General features: G+C 41.5%; 1 protein-coding gene across 1 annotated transcript in view; it reads right to left on the bottom strand.

Annotated features, from left to right (window-relative positions):
* LOC132864631 (butyrophilin subfamily 1 member A1-like) overlaps positions 1-21,080 on the bottom strand; it is a 176,427-nt gene that overhangs the window by 135,704 nt on the left and 19,643 nt on the right. The window lies entirely within an intron of this gene.

Genomic DNA, 21,080 nt, shown 5'->3' on the forward strand with positions numbered 1-21,080 from the left:
GCTTTAGTTAAAATCCGATACGCTTAGATTTATACCGATATGTTAAAATTTCCTACCGACAAGTAACTACAGTAGATACCAGCGGTGTGGGAAGACATTGTCGGCAGGGGGTGCTGTGATGTGACCTGGGACATTTTTTTGAAGGGGGGTCCTCCCCCAGAAAATTTTGTATTTCTTAGATGCAATTTCCTGCATTTTAACCAATCAGGCGTCCGAAATCCTTTTAAGCTTGCAATTGCAATATTTCGTTAAACTGCCTACTACTTACAGGCCTAATCCGTAAAAACGACTTTTTTTTTTTGAGTGATGACGGAAGAATCTGAAGCCTGTCTGTCAATGACAATTCTCAGTTAACACGATTACGAAGGACAGGTTATTTTAGAAGCAGAAGCGCACAGCTGTGGTTTAACAGTCGCAGGTTTTACATCTGCTCAAGATAAACTGAAGGAGACGCGGATTCCACCCGATTACAGCCTTACATACCCAGATCCAGTCAAGCGAGTGTGCATTTCAAATACAGTAGTTAGTCGCACGCATGCACACACACACACACGAAACAGAACAACACTCTCGCTGGAACAACACAAACACCATGGTTCTCTCAATCAACAGACCGAAATCCATGAACCCACTCATCCTACTACTATGGGTTAGTGACACTAACTTAGTGTTCTATTGCAAAAATCACTCATAAGTGATGCAGCAGTATTTCACACTCCATTAAGAAAAGTAAAACATGATGAGCATGGACACACCGTTTTAAACGAACATTTTTTAAGACTGTAGTTACATCTGAGTCAACTTCAAAGCATGATGCTAGCAACACCTGCACTTGTTCAAGGCATACCAAATAGGCTCAAGTGAACACGACACAGCGGGCAAAATTAATAACCAAATGGCCTTACCTTAAAACGCTGTCTTGATCCTATGACTTCTCGCAATTATTCCACTTAAATCCACACGGTTCTCTTCTGAGACATAGTAACTTAAGTATCAACTAACTAACTCTTACTCTTCTCTACAGACGGTCGACTCGTACTCGCTTCCTGTTGTAATTTCGCGCGCTGAAAAGCTGAACGTCAACGTCACGACAAAAAAAAATTCTGATGGTCCACTAGGCTACATATTAAGTTAAGTTTTAATTAAATCCTTTTTTAAATAACTAAAATGTAGCCCTCATCATCCTACATCTAAAACATGACATATAAAATCAGCAGAGCCAAATGAAAACAAATAAATAAACAAATATTTTCACGCAAGTTTTGTTTTATGTTCATGTCAGTTTTGAGGGTCCACCACCAGGGGGTGCTGCCGCACCCCCCGCACCCCCGGTTCCCGCGCCGGTGGTAGATACATAGGAGAGCAAATAACAGATCCATTTACATATTGATTGATATTTGTGTTAAACAAGCGGTCTTTTTTTTCCAATGTTTGTGTTGATTCTGTCAAAGTAATATGTCCGCATGGTATGATGTAAACAAACTAATCTGTTGGCTACGTCAAGATCACGTGTTCAAACCGTCCAATAAAAACATCGAAAGAAAACATCATCCCGGAAGTTTCCGATTCATTATAAGCGATCTCATTGGCTGCCGATGTTGTCCCCCACCAGACGGACAAAGCAGACTGATTTTAATCACAAAATTTTGACCCAGTCTATTATCATTCATGAATGTGTTTATAAGTACATAATCTTTCTGCAAACTTAAATGGATGAATTAAGTTTTCTTTTCCTTTAAATATATTTTAATCTGAATCTAGTCCATTTAATAAAGTGCCAAAATTTAAACTTGATAATATACAGTTGCCTTACTTTTCTTTTCAGTGCATCTTAGTTCTACATGTATTACGGTAATTGCATCAGAAACATTCTAAATCATTACAGTTATAGTAATACAGCAACTTATTTTAAGGTGGCAGTTCTTAAATTCAGTTCTTTGTGATCAACAGGAGGTCATGATCGATTCTCTTCATTGGATTGCATAAGATGGAGCAAACAACTGTTTATATTTTCATGCACATTTTTGTTACAGCACTACTTGATCATAGATAATTAAAGGAATACTCTGGAGTGAAATGCTTTCTTGGTCTATTTTCGCATTATTGGGAGTGCATACGTTGAGTTGCTACCACAATCACGTCAATCGGATGTGTTTTGAGAAAATTCGTTTTTTGCGATTTCAATCGGAAAGCGCTAACACGGCAGTGCGAGGGGCGTGTCTTTTTGCCGATACAAAACGCTAGTTTTAAAACCATTGCAAAGCTCAAAACAACATGACAGTTTTGTGGAAGTGAGTAGAGGGTTCCTACAAACAAAACGAAGTGTCCCTAGCTCTGCAAGTGCATGGACAGAGTGTATAGAAAAGAGTAAATACAAAGCCAGTGACCTTACCTGAAGCTGTTCTTCTCCGGACGCCATCTTCAGGGAAAAGTCCGTAAAAGTCGAGTGCCGAGCCCATCCTGCTGGAAATGCACAATTGTGGTATGTTGTGCACTTGCAGAGCTAGGGACACTTTGTTTTGTTTGTAGGAACCCTCTACTCACTTCCACAGAACTGTCGTGTTGTTTTAAGCTTTGCAATGGTTTTAAAACTAGCGTTTTGTATCGGCAAAAAGACATGCTCCGCGCAGTGCTGTGTTAATGCTTTCCGGTTGAAATCGCAAAAAATGAATTTTCTCAAAACACATCCAATTGATGTGATTGTGGTAGTAACTCAACGTATGCACTCCCAATAATGCGAAAATAGACCTAAAAAGTATTTCACTCCGGAGTATTCCTTTAAGGCAGTGTTTCCCAACCACTGTGAGAGATCATCAGGTGTACCGTGGGACATTATCCAATTTCACTTAATTGTTCCGAAAATTATTTATTTCCTGCAAATAATTTGTCTTCGTTCGTCTATGCCAGCGACATATAGTGACCGGCAGAACAATTAAATACTCTTCCAATAGATGGCAGCAGGTAGCTAATTAACCGGTGTATCTACCTGTTGCCATTCAAACAAGAGAATTAGTAATGCTTCGGGTGTGACAGCGGTGATAGCGATAGCAGGGATGAGAGTTTTCCGCTTTTCGGCGGATTTCCGCTTCTTCTGAGTAAAAATCGACCCTTTTATATTATGCCAAATCTGTTGAGATTTTTTTTTTCATTTATTGGGGTTGGGGTATGTTCCTTTATGATACTCAAGCGTAATTCATACCTACGACAATGTTACATGTTTACATTTTCGCCATCTTTATTCTCACTACAGTGGTGCTTGAAAGTTTGTGAACCCTTTAGAATTTTCTACATTTCTGCATAAATATGACCCAGTGGCGGCTCCTGAATTTTTCAGGGGGGGCAATTTTCCCCCGTTATGCCTACATGGACCGTAAATGTCCAAGGGCTGAAGTAAATTGACCTAGGTAGCAAATCAATTGGCCGAACTTGTTTTTGCCTGGTAAATTCAGATATCAATATAGACAATATCTCTTCTCTCCACTAGGTGGCAACACTGAACAAGTTAAAGGTGGCAAACTAAGGTAGCCTAGTAAACTAGACCCACCCGCCTAGCAGCCAAAAATATTTTTGCCTACGAGAGGCAAATATTCACATTTAGTCTGGCTTGCCAGGCTAAAACTAAGGGAGATTCATTGTGAAGCCTTCAAAGCAAAACATTTGGCATCACAATCAATTAATATTACATTACTCATTTATTTTCTCATATTATTCCAGTATTCTATAATAAGTAGACACATTCTTAATTATAAACATATTCTAATTTCTTCATTCTAAAGAATGCAATTAAAGTGGCAGGATATAAATCCAAAACAAGTGTGTTTATTTAAGTTTTGAAAAAGATGAAAAGCATAACCATCAAACAAACATGTGCAGCTTAATTATGTGTTTTTTTTAATATGGAATTGCACCATTTTAACAACAAATAATTCTAAATAAATTCTGCAGTTTTTTTTCCCCCCAAGAATTCCTCCAGAAAGCCATGCCTTAAGAGGAAATTTAAAGTATTACAAGCATGTCAATGAACACAAAAGGCTTTAGTTATTTAGCTATATACACACAAGGTTTTGTAATCAGTGCAACTTGGCTTAACAAGTTGGAAAAAAGGTGCTGCTGGCTCCAATGAACACATACTGTACAATATATAAAAACTGAAAATATGCTTAATTTACACCAAGTCAGAGAGAACTTGAGGCTACTGAAATATTCCAAGCATGGCAATGTTAAACTGCCATTGGTAAAACACACACACAAAAACAACTTTTGCCTAGTAAATTCAAATATCAGATATCACTGTACCGTCTGCTGTGCTACTTCCAGGGTGGAAGAGAACGCAAGGGGAGCAAAAACGAGCATTGACTACATCACAGCCAGCTAGCCAAGTTTTCCGGTGGTACCAGTTCTTGTTAAAACCTCTTGAGTAGGTCTTCTCCCCCTTCGTAGACACTTGCTTGATGTTTAAATTCGGTCTAGGAGGTCCTAGCTGTTTGATTGCCGTTTTTTCCTCATTGGTACGACGACTAAAGGGAGCTTCTTTCAGAGCCGCTATCGTATTGTTGCCCTCAACACTCGCCGCCATCTTCATAGAATGTTCACACATTTCCCGCGCAAGTTGCGTTTTCCAGCCCAAAATTATGTTCAAAACCCGCCAAAATGCACTAAAAACCAATCTGGCAACACCTGCGCGGCGCAACAGGCGTATGACGTAAGCACGCTGCTTGTGCGAGCACATAAAACCTAATAGAAAATGCATTGGGAGCGGATTTTCGAAAAAAACGTACGTACCATTAGTGTCAATGGGAGATTTGGGGGCAAATCTGAACCTGACAGAAATCGCCCCAAAAGGGCGTGGCTACACCAGGCGCGACCTTAGCCTGATTGGACAATGACATTACTGTTGGTAGTAGGAGTAGATAAAAAAAAATAAAAAATCTCCCTCCCTGTTTGGGAGTGCGTCGCCCAAATCGCCCCTATTAACGAGCCGCCAGTGATATGACCTAAAACAACATCAGATTTTCACACAAGTCCTAAAAGTAAAGAGAACCCAGTTAAACAAATGAGACAAAAATATTATACTTGGTTATGTATTTATTGAGGAAAATGATCCAATCTTACATATCTGTGAGTGGCAAAAGTATGTGAACCTCTCGGATTAGCAGTTAATTTGAAGGTGAAATTAGAGTCAGGTGTTTTCAATCAATGGGATGACAATCAGGTGTGAGTGGGCACCCTGTTTTACTTAAAGAACAGGGATCTATCAAAGTCTGATCTTCACAACACACGTTTATGGAAATGTATCATGGCACGAACAAAGGAGATGGGTGCAGATCATGTTCATTTGCTCTTGCACTCTGAGGTTTGTTGGCTGTCACTGGGTAAAGTGGTGAACAGAGTGTAGGAGTTGAGGCATGAGGTTGAGGCATTCTTGACAAATAAACAGTCCAATCTTGCCGATGACCAGTCTTGGCTTATAAAGGTAGCTTATCTTTCTGACATCCTGGACCATTTCAGTATGCTAAACCTGTCGATCCAAGGCCAAGCGTGTGACATTTTTCAAGCCAATGATAAAATCATGGCTTTCAAAAAGAAGCTCTCAGTCTGGACCAACAGAGTTAATAGAGGTGTGTTTGACACGTTCAGCTGTCTGTCGTCTCTGGCCAATGAAGGTGTGGATTTGGGGCAGGTGCCGGCAGTGATCGCACAACACCTTACCGAAACACTGCGTCATTTTGATTCATACTTCCCCTCAAAATCCCATCTCACGGAAAAGCAATGGGTAAGAGATCCGTTCACCAACCCAGAAACGAGTGCTCTGCCACCTGTGGTGCAGGATAAACTTCTGGAGCTTTCATGCGATGCTGGTCTGCAGTCAAGATTTGGTTGACTTTGTCTGTCTGAATTCTGGCTGTCATGCTGCAATGAATATCCCCAGCTGAGTGAGATGGCAGTGAAAACACTGATGCCTTTCCATTCAACATACCTCTGCGAGACTGCATTTTCACATTTGACAGCCACAAAGACAAAATACCGAAACAGGCTCAACTCAGAAAACACGCTCCGAGTGGCCTTGTCACCCTGTCTTCCTTGTTTTGACCTGTTAGTGGCGAGAAAGCAGGCACATCCTTTGCATTAGAATGCTGACTTTTCTTTTACCAAATCTCTGTGGGTGACTGGGCCTGTCATTTGAGGTTAAAGGTCAGCATGTAGCCTACGTTCAGTTCTCCCTTCATACTGGGACTGTGTAGTCAGTATTAGGGCAACAGTGGGGTTTAGGTTTCTCGGTTTGAGGTCCCATGTTTCTGGTAGACCTTTTTATAAGCGTGTGTATGTTATTGAGGCACTGTTTGGCAGTGCTTCAAGCTCAAAGGTGTAGTTTAAAAAAAAAATCTAAAACACAAAAGTAAAAAAGAAAACCTTGGTTTAATGGTTCTTACGCAAATGGTAATAATAGGTTATTATTATTATTAATAATAATAATAATAATAATAATAATAAGTCAAATTATTGGGCCTACATATCAGTATATTTGGCAATAATCTCAAAGCCAAAGCACTTCTGTTAGTTTCCCTTGTTTAATAATAGTTTAGGCCTAAGCAATAATAATAATAATAATAATAATAGGCCTACTACTACTACTAATAATAATAATAATAATTATAATGGCATATCTTTGGACAGTTACTGGTCATTTTGGCAATTTTCTACAATTCTGCCAATGCACTCCTGTTAGGTCTTATTTAGCCAAAATATTGTTATGCTGGTATAAGCCTGCTACTTGTAACAAGTACTACTAACAAAAAAATAATAATAAACTACGGGCGGCACGGTGGTGTAGTGGTTAGCGCTGTCACCTCACAACAAGAAGGTCTGGGTTTGAGCCCCATGGCCGGCGAGGGCCTTTCTGTGCGGAGTAGGGATGGCGAAAACTAAAAAAAATCTTGACCGACCACCGAGCCTCATTAGCCGGTTAAAGTCGGTTAACCTATGAGTTTAAAATTCTAGAATTGGAATTATTAGAATCTATTCTAAATCTAACCGCGAGCATCCGCACATTCGGTCCCAGTCGCTGCCCTCCACTCACATTACCTTTTCTACAGCGCGAAACATTTAGTCAAACGCAGCACTGATGTCGAGGGTTTGTATTGGAGCGGAGGACAAATGGCTCCAGCTTAGAGACAGTTTCAGTTGGCCATGATGGCGTTGAAAATAAAGTCAAGTGCTAGAAGAAGTACATAACATTCAGTGATGGGAATAACGGTGCGCCTTTTGGCGGATGCCGCCTTTTTCACGGCTGAATCGCGCAGACCAGATTTTTTTTTTTTAGGGGGGGCGTTGGAGTGTCTGATTATAATTTCATCAAAGTAATTTCTGTATATAAGCAAATGCCGTTACAGCCCATGAAACATAGGAAGTATGAGAAGAAAACAGTAAATCAGAAAGCTGCGCACATTTGCGCAGCTTTCGCGCAAACGTGCGCAGCTTTCTGATTTACTGTTTTCTTCTCATACTTCCTATGTTTCATGGACTGTAACGGCATTTGCTTATTTAGTAATTTTAATACAGCATTTACTCTGAAGTTATAATCAGACACTCCAACGCCCCCCCTAAAAAAAAAAATCGGATCTGCGCGATTCAGCCGTGAAAAAGGCGGCATCCGCCAAAAGGCGCGCCGTTTGCATCCCTGAAATAGTCATTTGTAAGCTAAAATGCCTGTGTCTACACTTTTCTTTCGCCAAGTGGCAGCTGTCTTCAACTGGGGCGGGAGGGCGGGACATGACTGAATTGGTGTTTCTGATTTGTTAGCTGTCGTCCTTACACCGCATGGCATGCCCCAAGCATTTACAACACAGAATTCCAGGTTCTCCACTCCAAAATCGGCAGCTTCAAAACGATTGATTTTTTTTTTAACCGACAACCAAAAAAAAATTAACCAGTTGACGTTGATTCGGTCAACCATCGGTCAAACGGTCATCGGTTAACATCCCTAGTGCGGAGTTTGCATGTTCTCCCCATATCCGTGTGGGTTTCCTCCGGGTGCTCCGGTTTCCCCCACAGTCCAAAGACATGCAAGTTAGGTTAACTGGTGACTCTAAATTGACCGTAGGTGTGAATGTGAGTGTGAATGGTTGTCTGTGTCTATGTGTCAGCCCTGTGATGACCTGGCGACTTGTCCAGGGTGTACCCCGTAGTCAGCTGGGATAGGCTCCAGCTTGCCTGCGACCCTGTAGAACAGGATAAAGCGGCTAGAGATAATGAGATGAGATGAATAATAAACATATGTATGTATGTACAACCCCGATTCCAAAAAAGTTGGGACAAAGTACAAATTGTAAATAAAAACGGAATGCAATAATTTACAAATCTCAAAAACTGATATTGTATTCACAATAGAACATAGACAACATGTCAAATGTTGAAAGTGAGACATTTTGAAATTTCATGCCAAATATTGGCTCATTTGAAATTTCATGACAGCAACACATCTCAAAAAAGTTGGGACAGGGGCAATAAGAGGCTGGAAAAGTTAAAGGTACAAAAAAGGAACAGCTGGAGGACCAAATTGCAACTCATTAGGTCAATTGGCAATAGGTCAGTAACATGACTGGGTATAAAAAGAGCATCTTGGAGTGGCAGCGGCTCTCAGAAGTAAAGATGGGAAGAGGATCACCAATCCCCCTAATTCTGCGCCGACAAATAGTGGGGCAATATCAGAAAGCAGTTTGACAGTGTAAAATTGCAAAGAGTTTGAACATATCATCATCTACAGTCCATAATATCATCAAAAGATTCAGAGAATCTGGAAGAATCTCTGTGCGTAAGGGTCAAGAGCGGAAAACCATACTGGGTGCCCGTGATCTTTGGGCCCTTAGACGGCACTGCATCACATACAGGCATGCTTCTGTATTGGAAATCACAAAATGGGCTCAGGAATATTTCCAGAGAACATTATCTGTGAACACAATTCACCGCGCCATCCGCCGTTGCCAGCTAAAACTCTATAGTTCAAAGAAGAAGCCGTATCTAAACATGATCCAGAAGCGCAGACGTCTTCTTTGGGCCAAGGCTCATTTAAAATGGATTGCGGCAAAGTGGAAAACTGTTCTGTGGTCAGACGAATCAAAATTTGAAGTTCTTTATGGAAATCAGGGACGCAGTGTCATTCGGACTAAAGAGGAGAAGGACGACCCAAGTTGTTATCAGCGCTCAGTTCAGAAGCCTGCATCTCTGATGGTGCATCTCTATGGGGTTGCATTAGTGCATGTGGCATGGGCAGCTTACACATCTGGAAAGACACCATCAATGCTGAAAGGTATATCCAGGTTCTAGAGCAACATATGCTCCCATCCAGACGACGTCTCTTTCAGGGAAGACCTTGCATTTTCCAACATGACAATGCCAAACCACATACTGCATCAATTACAGCATCATGGCTGTGTAGAAGAAGGGTCCGGGTACTGAACTGGCCAGTCTGCAGTCCAGATCTTTCACCCATAGAAAACATCTGGCGCATCATAAAACGGAAGATACGACAAAAAAGACCTAAGACAGTTGAGCAACTAGAATCCTACATTAGACAAGAATGGGTTAACATTCTTATCCCTAAACTTGAGCATCTTGTCTCCTCAGTCCCCAGACGTTTACAGACTGTTGTAAAGAGAAAAGGGGATGTCTCACAGTGGTAAACATGGCCTTGTCCCAAATTTTTTGAGATGTGTTGTTGTCATGAAATTTAAAATCACCTAATTTTTCTCTTTAAATGATACATTTTCTCAGTTTAAACATTTGATATGTCATCTATGTTCTATTCTGAATAAAATATGGAATTTTGAAACTTCCAAATCATTGCATTCCGTTTTTATTTACAATTTGTACTTTGTCCCAACTTTTTTGTAATCGGGGTTGTATGTATGTATCTATCTATGGAGGCGCACACGATGCATGTGTGTGTGCGTGGGGGCGCACAGAGACGTAGGCCTATGCATCCCCTTGCAGCACCAAAGCCAAACATTACTGGGCCCCAGAGCAAAGAAGTTTGAGAAACCCTGCACTAGTGTATAGAGTTGTGTGTGTAACAAGACAGAGCTTCTTTAATTGTCCTTTGTGGAAGCAAGGTCATACTTTGTTTGTTGGTTTCTTGTCTTAATGCATCCCTAGGTAGGAAGATTACCTCAAAATATCTTTCAAAATCATTTTTGATGGTACATTGACATGTAATAGGGAAAATGGATCAAAATCCATTTCAATATGGGAAAAAGCTAAAACATGTTTACCCTCACCTATACCAGCTGGCACATCAGTGTTGATGTTCACCAGCATCCTCAGTCCCATGTGAGAGAGTGTTCTCCAAGGCTGGGGAGGCTGTTTCTAACAAGAGGAACTGCCTCAACCCAACCACAGTGAAGAAAATAATTTTCTTCAAAAAAAATCAAGAAAAATTTCCATCCCTCCTTCATCTGTGTGTGTGTAAAAAAAAAAGATAATTGTCTGGCTTATTGTTATCATTACTGTTATTGTTAACTACACTGGTCACCAGGGATGTCAACAATTAATCGACTTACAATTAATTGTCGATCAAGACGTTGGTCGAACAAAATAAATTAATTGCAATTAATCGCCAGAGGGCGCTACTGCACTAACTTGAATGTGAACACGAGATGTTAACCCGTCTCGCGAGAAAGACCAGAGGTGAAAACTATCCATGAAGCGGTCAAAAAGAAGTGCGGTATGGAACCATTTCAAATTAGTTGATTCCGGGAAAGAAGCCAAATGTTCTCTGTGCAATGCAGTATTTAAATACAACAGTTCTACTACTTCACTCAGTTACCATCTCAACAACGTGCATGCGGCTGTCCTGCAAGGCGCGAGTGCACCAGACCAACCTACAATCACAGCTGCACTGGGAAGGTGATGATCGGAGGATGGAGGGCATTACAGAGAGGATATGTAGCATGATTGAGAGAGATTTGATGCCACTCAGCACAGTTGCCAGTGCAGGATTTCAGGAGATCATTAGGTTCCTAGAGCCAGGGTACAATATCCCTTCAAGGGCAACAGTAACCTCCCGCCTTGAAGCTCGCTACGAAAAAAAGAAAAGTGAGCTAAAAACAATGTTGACTACGGCTACTGTGGCACTGACAACAGACTGCTGGATGGCTCTAAGAACAGAAAGTTACATTACCGTAACGTGCCACTATATTGACGAGAACTGGCAGCTAAAGTCAGCAGTCCTTATTACGACTAACATGTCGGATAGACACACAGCTGACAATTTAGCTGACAAGCTCAATGATGTTGTGGAGACATGGGGACTCTCTGGTCGCGTTACAGCGTGTGTTCACGACAATGCTAGAAACATTGTCCAAGCTAACAACCCCACACGAGTCAGCTGGAAATCAGTTGCATGCTTTGCACATACCCTAAACCTTGCAGTCAATGACGGATTTACTGCTGCTGATGTGAGCAGAGCAATAGTGGCAGCGGGAAGATTGGTGAAACACTTCCACCACAGCACAGTCGCAACCAAAGCCCTCGAAGAAAAACAACACCAAATGCGGCTTCCACCTCATCGCCTCATCCAATCCTGTAAAACCAGGTGGAATTCGGTCTGCGACATGTTCGAGCGCCTGGTTGAACAGTGGTGGGCCATGTGTGCCGTGTTGTCAGACCGGTCCGTGATAAAGCTGACAGATGAGAGGATGCTGGAGTTAAGAGATGACTACTGGCAGCTGATGGAGGACATGGGACCGGTGTTGAGAGCTCTGAAGTGTGCCACTACAGTCATGTCTACTGAGTCCGAGGTGTCCATATCAAACACATACCCCATCGCATTCAGTCTAATCAACAAGCATCTCAATGTTGCAAACGGTGACAGCCAAAAAGTGGCGGAATTCAAGTCAAAAGTGCGAGATTCGCTGGGTGAACGCATGAAAGTATGTATCCATTAATTAGTCTATCTATCTATCTATCTATCTATCTATCTATCTATCTATCTATCTATCTATCTATCTATAATAATAATAAAATACAAAAGTAGCAATAATTATAATAATAATATCATTAATATTATTCATTTTACCGTTTTTATTTAAACAGGTTGAGTCTGATGACCTCACATCATCAACCCCAATGATTGCAACCATGCTTGACCCTCGGCATAAACACCTGGGATTTCTACGTCCAGCAAGTAGGATTTCTGCTCATTCCAAACTGCTTGCACTGGCTTCAGAAGAACATGAGAGCTCCACACCCGCAGGTGCAGCCACCGCGAGAGACGAGGGGAGCACTGATGTCCAGGAAGCTGCGCATCAGGGATATAGGCCTACGTCTGCTATGAGTCTACTCCTGGGTGATACCTATTCCAGTGCCCGCGACGGTGACGTGGAGAGCGAAGTGGAAATGTATCTAAAGGACCCCTCTCCACTTCTTGACTCTGATCCCATAGGCTGGTGGAAAGTTAATGAAGGGAGGTTTCCGAGGCTGGCAAATCTAGCACGATGGTATTTGTGCATACCAGGCACATCAATCTCATCCGAACCTGTATTCTCAGCAGCTGGCCTCACTGTCAACAGGCTGCGTACATGCCTTACTCCTGACCACGTTAACATGCTCATATTCTTGAACAAAAATATATGGTTCTAGGTCCAGCTCTGCTATGAGTTGTATGGCAACATTCAGACAGGAAAGGCTAACATGATTTTATAATTTCTTAAATTGATTGTTCTGGTTTGAGGCCCTGTAATGTTTTATGCTGTGTCTAGGGACCCTGTGAAGTTTTCATTTTATTTTACTGTAACCCTTCACAGATTAAGGGAGAGAAATATTGTTGATGTTTTAGTTCAACAGAAATGTTGAGGATTTCCTAAATAATAGCCTGGATTCACAGTTTCTTCATAATATATAGGCTAAATAATATTCTGTTTGGCTCTCTATTCAATTTCTTCTGTTCCTTCCCAGATTTCTAATGTTTCAAGTGCAACACCTGAGCCAGTCCTCAATTCATTTTCAATAAAGAATGTATTTTGTTATTCAGCATCAATACATTTGTCTGCTTTTTAACTAATGAATAATTAATTGAGGAATATAATATAATATAACAATAATATAATATTTTTTTAACTCAGTGTTATGAATACTGTAGCTTATATTCTTAAAGACCCAATTGAAAGACTGAAATTCAGGTGAAAAATGCCGCTTATCAATTAATCGTAAATCGATCGATAAGGTCAATCAACTAATGATTAATGAATTAATCGATAATTTGCATCCCTACTGGTAACAGAAGAATGGTTATATTCACTCTGGTCATTAATTTTTGCACCATAACCAAGGGCTCATGACCGCACGGGCGCAGATAGAGGGGGGGACGGGGGGATTCGTCCCACCCAGATTTAAATTCACCTCGTTCGGTCCCCCCCACTTATAGGGAGGAAAAAACGTCTATGCTGTCTTTCTTTGCATAAGGCAAACCTCACGGAAAAATCAAAAGACTAATTACCATTCGGTTTATTGAGGTGCACAGCAGTACAGACAACTGCGCAGACTGCACGGGTTGCGAGCTCGAGCTTGGTTGCTATGGTTACCCATAACAAGTTTGACAGGCATATCGGGGACAGCGCCTCCTAGTTCAGGACCCCAACACGGCATGATGAAGGGTGCCAAAAGGCAGAAAACGATTGCATCGTTTTTCAAAAAAAAAAAAACAACGACTGTAAGTAAACTGTGCCTTACTTTATCATATCACCTTGCAATTTTTTGATAGTCTGTTCAAAGTAATGTCGTAGTGAAAGTAAAATCGTACGGAGTAGAGAAGCCTGTCTGGTAGCCTCCTTCTTTCGGTGGTAGCCTGTAGATACAGTGCTCAGAAGGCAGTTTTAATGTTTAATCTGGCGTTCCCTGCCATAATTTCAGCGAGCATATTGTTTCATAAGGAAACTTTGCGAAGAGTTGTTGACTGACTGCCGCTCACGCAACACACAGGCATAGTTAGAAAGTCAGGATGCACTGGTTTACACTTTACACACACACACACACACACACACACACGCAGCCCAGCCTCTCGCTATGTTTAACAGTTGGAACTTCGCGGTTTTAAAACTAGTTTTGCAGTTTTGCAATTTCTGTGCGTGATGATAATGTGTAAACTTTGGATTTCCATAGGCTATGTTAAAATGTTATCATTGTCCTGGCCTGCAGGTAGTTCCTGGTGATGGCAGTGAGGGAGGTGAAATAACATGTATACACACTACCGTTCAAAAGTTTGGGGTCACCCAGACAATTTTGTGTTTTCCATGAAAAGTCACACTTTTATTTACCACCATAAGTTGTAAAATGAATAGAAAATATAGTCAAGCCATTTTTCTGGCCATTTTGAGCATTTAATCGACCCCACAAATGTGATGCTCCAGAAACTCAATCTGCTCAAAGGAAGGTCAGTTTTATAGCTTCTCTAAAGAGCTAAACTATTTTCAGCTGTGCTAACATGATTGTACAAGGGTTTTCTAATCATCCATTAGCCTTCTGAGGCAATGAGCAAACACATTGTACCATTAGAACACTGGAGTGAGAGTTGCTGGAAATGGGCCTCTATACACCTATGGAGATATTGCACCAAAAACCAGACATTTGCAGCTAGAATAGTCATTTACCACATTAGCAATGTATAGAGTGGATTTCTGATTAGTTTAAAGTGATCTTCATTGAAAAGAACAGTGCTTTTCTTTCAAAAATAAGGATATTTCAAAGTGACCCCAAACTTTTGAACGGTAGTGTGTGTATATATATATATATATATATATATATATATATATATATATATATATATATATATACACACACAAACAGAATGGAATCATTTACTGACAGCTCAGTCCCCCCCAGTTCAAAAATCCTATCTGCGCCCCTGCATGACCGTCACTTGATTTGGCTGCTATTCATAAAGTTTAGCAGTAGGTGTCACCAATGAGCACTGGGTTGAATGAAGCCTCGAGTTATGAATCTTTTGGTGAATCAGTGGGCTGGAAAACCTCATTGCTTCATTAAGCCTCATTTGGCCTTCACTAATTCTGGTTATGATAGCTTAGCATGCTGCTGTTCTGCGTTGTGTGTAAAACTTGTGCAAACTTTGACTTGTATTTCGGCAAAAAAACAAAAAAGTCTGATTGATGTACAGTGGTATGCAAAAGTTTGGGCACCCCTGCTCAAAATTGCTCTTACTGTGAACAATTAAGCAAGTTGAAGATGGAATGATCTCCAAAAGGCATAAAGTTAAAGATGACTCATTCCCTTTTTATTTTAAGCAAAAACAATTTTTTTTATTTTCATTTTTTACATTTTCAAAATGACAAAAAAGGAAAAGGGCCTGAAGCAAAAGTTTGGGCACCCTGCATGGTTGGTACCTAGTAACACCCCCTTTGGCAAGTATCACAGCTTGTAACCACTTTTTGTAGCCAGCTAATAATCTTTCAGTTCTTACCTGGAGGATTTTCACACATTCGTCCTTGCAAAAGGCTTCCAGTTCTACAAGTTTCTTGGGCTGTCTTGCATGCACTGCTCTTTTGAGATCTACCGTAAATCCTCTAATATAGGCCGGGGCCTTTATTTTACTCAAGTGCATCTTGGTCCAGGCCATTATTGGAAGGAGGCCAGAATTAGAGGCAGGCCTCTATTTCTATTTGAGCAAAACAGACTACCAGTGGAATGAATAAAAACGAGATTTTGTGTCTATTTGAACCTATAAAATAGGTTGATGCTTGGTTGCCTGGTTACCACCAGACCTACCGGTAATCACAATCAGGGGCGCCTGCAGGGTTGAACTGTAAGGTACGCACTAGCGGTGTAATCCCCCCCCCCCCCCCCCCCGAAAAAAAAAAAAACGCTTGCGTGCTGCAGTTTCTATGAAGAGTCGATCTATAGGCTTATACACAAAACAACGATAGAACTTTAACTTGAAATTGAACAATAGCCTTCCATGAACACAGGCTGATATTTGAACAACATATGTGAACTACACACGACAATAAACAATAAACTCTTTATAGCCTCGATTAGAATCTAGTGAACTTGCTCAGCACTACCGCACGCACGACTCTGACACACACTGTAGCGCAACGTGGGGTACATAGACTCGCTGAAAAACTCCTCGGGTATTTTTCTGAGTTTACCGAAAATCAGAGTAGAAGGAGCCACCCACCCTCTGTCTGGTTTGAAGCGGTTCTGTAGGACATCGAGCTTTACAGAGTCCGGTGCACATTTTAAGGCATCTGGTTGAAGTTTCCCTATGTCTGATAAATCTGATGTCAGTGATAGCGGGCTGACTCGTGGCTCATTAGTAAAGCTATCTGATGGCTCATTTGTCAGCAAGGTGGAGCAACCATCTACTTCTGATCGTAAGGGACATGGGGAGATGTAGGTGTTCTTATATGAAATTCACTGGATGTGTGGCTAGTTTCAAACTCAGAGGTAGATGAAGGCAATTCCCTCAAAGGAACTGAGCTAGCATCCAGCTGCAGCGTACTGCTGCTCGGTTGCGGAGGAGTGGAAGCTGCCGGTGCCGTGTTACTAGCTGATACTGGAGAGGACTGGCAAGCAGATGACACCCCTGGATCACTGCTTTTGGACTTTTTCGTAAAAGTCTGAAACAAGCTCGTTTGTTTCAGGGTTCGTTTACTCATTTTTGACTCGCTTCTCAATAAATTCTCGCACAAGCTCTGACTACTGACGATTGTCTGTCTCCGTTTCTCAAAACTGGAGAGAATCTCAGTGGTGCAAGAAAAGTATATCTGCATTGACCAATGAGCTTTCTTGGTCACGCACACCCCGCCCACTCCTGAAGCACACAAATGCGCCGGCACACACACGTGTCTCTCTGTGTCTCTCTCTCTCTCTCAAATTATGTTGCATTGCCAAAGCATTCAGGTAACAATTATAATTTAAAAAAAATATCTCTCTCCCCAAGGTACGCCTAGTGCGTACGGCCATACGCCTGGCGGCGCCACTGATCACAATTGTCTTTCAGATCGGAACGATTGTGTAAGGCCACTATGATCTCAGAAACATCGTTGGTTATAGCCCCGGCCTGTATTAGAGTCCGGCCATTATTTACCTCCTCCGACAGCGAGACCGGCCAATATTAGAGTCCCGGCCAGTAATGGAATACAGGCCAGTATTAGAGGATTTACTGTATCCACAGATTTTCAATGATGTTTAGTAGGGCTGAACGATCTATCATTTTCGACCGAAAATCGCGATCTCAGACAACACGATTTTGGGATCGTCAAAGCTGCGTTTTTTCTCAGTGCTCCTAAACTGACCCGTGTTTTGTTTAGTCAATAAATTGTCCTCATTTTTTACACTACAGACAAAAAAATTACATCTATGTGTTCAGGAAAGCCTTGTGGCACTCAATGTTAAAGAATTTTGTGAATATCTCCTTCCGTTTTCGTGTAAATCCCCGTTGTTTGGAGGGAGCACTCTGAGGAAAAACTGCCCTTTCTGTGTCTCTGTGCGCAGCGGGGGAGGGACTGCTCGCTCTCTCACACACACAGTAGGGCGGGGCTGCTCCCTCTCACACACACACACAGGAGGGCGGGGCTGCTCCCTCACACACACACACACACACACACACACACACAGGAGGGAGGGGCTGCTCCCTCTCACACACACACACACACACACACAGGAGGGAGGGGCTGCTCCCTCTCAGAGAGACACAGGCTTGTAGCATCAGGGCAAGTCACACATTCACACAGTACAGCTCAGCTCCTGCAACTGTTACGCGCACTGCATCACTCTCACAATTTCCCACAGTTGGCTCTAGTTATAATTTATAATGCTTATGTACATTCTTTTACAAAAGTGCAATATTTTGATGCTGCTGAGCCATTGATCAACTTTTTTTTATGTCTGCTATGTTGTAGATGGGAAAAGTAAAAGAAGCAAAAGTTTACTTAAAAAAGATGGCTCTCTTTTTATTTTTATTTTAAGTTATTATAACTTGTTCCTCAGGCACTCAATGTTTATAAACAGGCCTACGTTTGAAATCTGTTGACCTCAGTTTTCATTCTTGCATTAGCTTTATGGAATTCATTGTATTAATTAATTTGCACTGAAACTCGATTTAAAGAAAAAAAATTGTGGTTGAAATCGAAATCGCAATATTCATTCATTCATTATCTCTAGCCGCTTTATCCTTCTACAGGGTCGCAGGCAAGCTGGAGCCTATCCCAGCTGACTACGGGCGAAAGGCGGGGTACACCCTGGACAAGTCGCCAGGTCATCACAGGGCTGACACATAGACACAGACAACCATTCACACTCACATTCACACCTACGGTCAATTTAGAGTCACCAGTTAACCTAACCTGCATGTCTTTGGACTGTGGGGGAAACCGGAGCACCCGGAGGAAACCCACGCGGACACGGGGAGAACATGCAAACTCCACACAGAAAGGCCCTCGCCGGCCCCGGGGCTCGAACCCAGGACCTTCTTGCTGTGAGGCGACAGCGCTAACCACTACACCACCGTGCCGCCCGAAATCGCAATATCTGCCAGAAAAATCGCAATTCAATTTTTTCTTAAAATCGTTCAGCCCTAATGTTTAGGTCAGAGGAATGTGAGGGCCAGGGCAAAACCTTCAGCTTGTGCCTCTTGAGGTATTCCATTATAGATTTTGAGGTGTGTTTTGGATCATCGTCTTATTGTAGGACCCATCCTCTTTTTAACTTCAACTTTTTTACAGATGGTGTGATGTTTGCTTCCAGAATTTGCTGGTATTTATTCGAATCCATGCTTCCTTCGACCAATGAAATGTACCCTGTGCCACTGGCTGCAACACAACCCCAGAGCATGATTGATCCACACCCATGCTTCAGAGTTGGAGAGGTGTTCTTTTCCTGGAATTTGGCACCCTTTTTTCTCTCCAAACATACCTTTGCACATTGTGGCCAAAAAGTTCTATTTTGATTTCATCAGTCCACAGGACTTGTTTCCAAAATGCATCAGGCTTATTTAGATGTTCATTTGCAAACTTCAGATGCTGAATTTTGTGGCTAGGAGGCAGGAAAGGTTTTCTTCTGATGACTCTTCCATAAAAGTCATATTTGTTCAGGTGTCGCTGCATCGTAGAACAGTGCACCACCACTCCAGGGTCTGCTAAATCTTTCTGGAGGTCTTTTGCAGTCAAACAGGGGTTTTTATTTGCCTTTCTAGCAATCCAACGAACAGTTCTTTCAGAAAGTTTTCTTCATCTTCCAGACCTCACCTTGATCTCCACTGTTTCTGTTAACTGCCATTTCTTAATAACATTACAATCTGAGGAAACAGCTACCTGAAAACACTTTGCTACGTTCTTGTAGCCTTCTCCTGCTTTGTGAGTATCAATTATTTTATTATTCAGAATGCGAGGGAGTTGCTTAGAGGAGCCCATGGCTGTTGATTTTAGGTACAAGTTTGAGGAGTCAGAGAATTTATACAGCTTTGAAATCTGCATCATCTGACCTTTCCTAACGAAGAATTTGAACAAGCCACAGCTCAGTAAGCTAATTAAGGTCTGGAACCTGGGTAAAAGTTACCTGAGAACTCAAATGTATTGGGGTGCCCAAACTTTCGCATGGTGTTCCTTTTCTTTTTTCACTCTCCAATTGTACAAAACAAAAATAATACACAAATCTTGCAGAAAATGCTGAAAAGAAATGTCGTCTTTCCCTTTATGCCTTTTGGTGATCAGTTCATCTTCTGCTCACTTAACTATTCACAGTAACAGACATTTTAAGTAAGGGTGCCCAAACTTTTGCATGCCACTATATGTTTACTTCAAGACATAAGTAATGATGTTTCATGGCTAACGGGGAAAATACTGACAATCAACAGCAGAGTCTCCATCCCTGTTAATAATATTTATGAAAGATGGTGATGTAGGCTGTAACCTTATCAGTGTTATCCCTGTCTCACACAGATTTGTAGTTTTTCCAATGACAGAAGTCATCTAATCTCAGTCCTGTCTCAGGCCAGCATGGAAATAAATAAATCCATCTCACTCCAGAACACTGGGTCAGTCTTTGTCAATCTCACACCAAATAAGCCTTGAGAGTTCGTAACTTTGAAAACCTGTCTCAGCTTGTAATAAATTACACTGCCCAATGTATATTATGTACGATGTTTGTCTATATCATGTCAATTACACACAAGCGCCACATTCACACACCGTCACTACATGCCCCAATACACAATCCTCCTTGGTCTTCTTTTCCTACAAGTTATGATACGAAAAGATCCCAAATCTGAGGCTTCCCGTGTTAGAAGTCATGTATTTTGTAAACTGCTAGCTCCACGGCCAGTCTACCAACCTTATTTTGATCATGAATCAAGGAAGATTATTTGGCCCAATATGTTATTCAAGTCGATAGTTTTGATCCAAACAGTCAATATTTTTTCCCCCCAACTAAGAAGAAAACTTCCAGTTTACTCCGCCAGTGCTGCCATTTTGAAAATCACATGATGCATTGCTGTGTGCTGATTGGTTGAAAGGTGAGTGACTTTGAATTCATTTGCAAGAAACCACTCACCAATGTTTTAAATGTGAGCTGTCAAAATGAGTAGCAAAAACGGGACTAAAGGCTCACAACAACATACCGTGTCACGGCATGGAAGGGTTGGAAATTAAACAAGTAGTACACAAAGTCTAAATTTATGATAAACTTGAGAATGATTTGAAGCCACACAGTGTATTTGGACGCGCTGATTGGGGGATACTGAGAGGTAAAACAGCACGGCGCGTGAGGTTCACAAATACTGAGCTTTGGCCAATCAGCGTGCAGGAATGCAATCACGTGATTTTTAATTATGGCGGCGCCAGCGGAGTAGATTAACTTTTCAGCTTGATTCAGAAAATTGGCAGCAGGGGACACTAATATTTATTTGAAGTTGCTGAAATATTTATTTGGGAAACCTTTATTGTTTTGTGATCAAACTGAGACCGACAGATTGTATGTGGAGTGGACCGTTCATGAATTACAGCTTTGGGGATTTTTCAATGTCATAACTTGTAGGAAAAGACAACCAAGGAGGATTGTGTATTGGAGCATGT

Source organism: Neoarius graeffei, chromosome 1, assembly GCF_027579695.1.
Source record: "Neoarius graeffei isolate fNeoGra1 chromosome 1, fNeoGra1.pri, whole genome shotgun sequence".
Classification (NCBI taxonomy): Eukaryota; Metazoa; Chordata; class Actinopteri; order Siluriformes; family Ariidae; genus Neoarius; species Neoarius graeffei.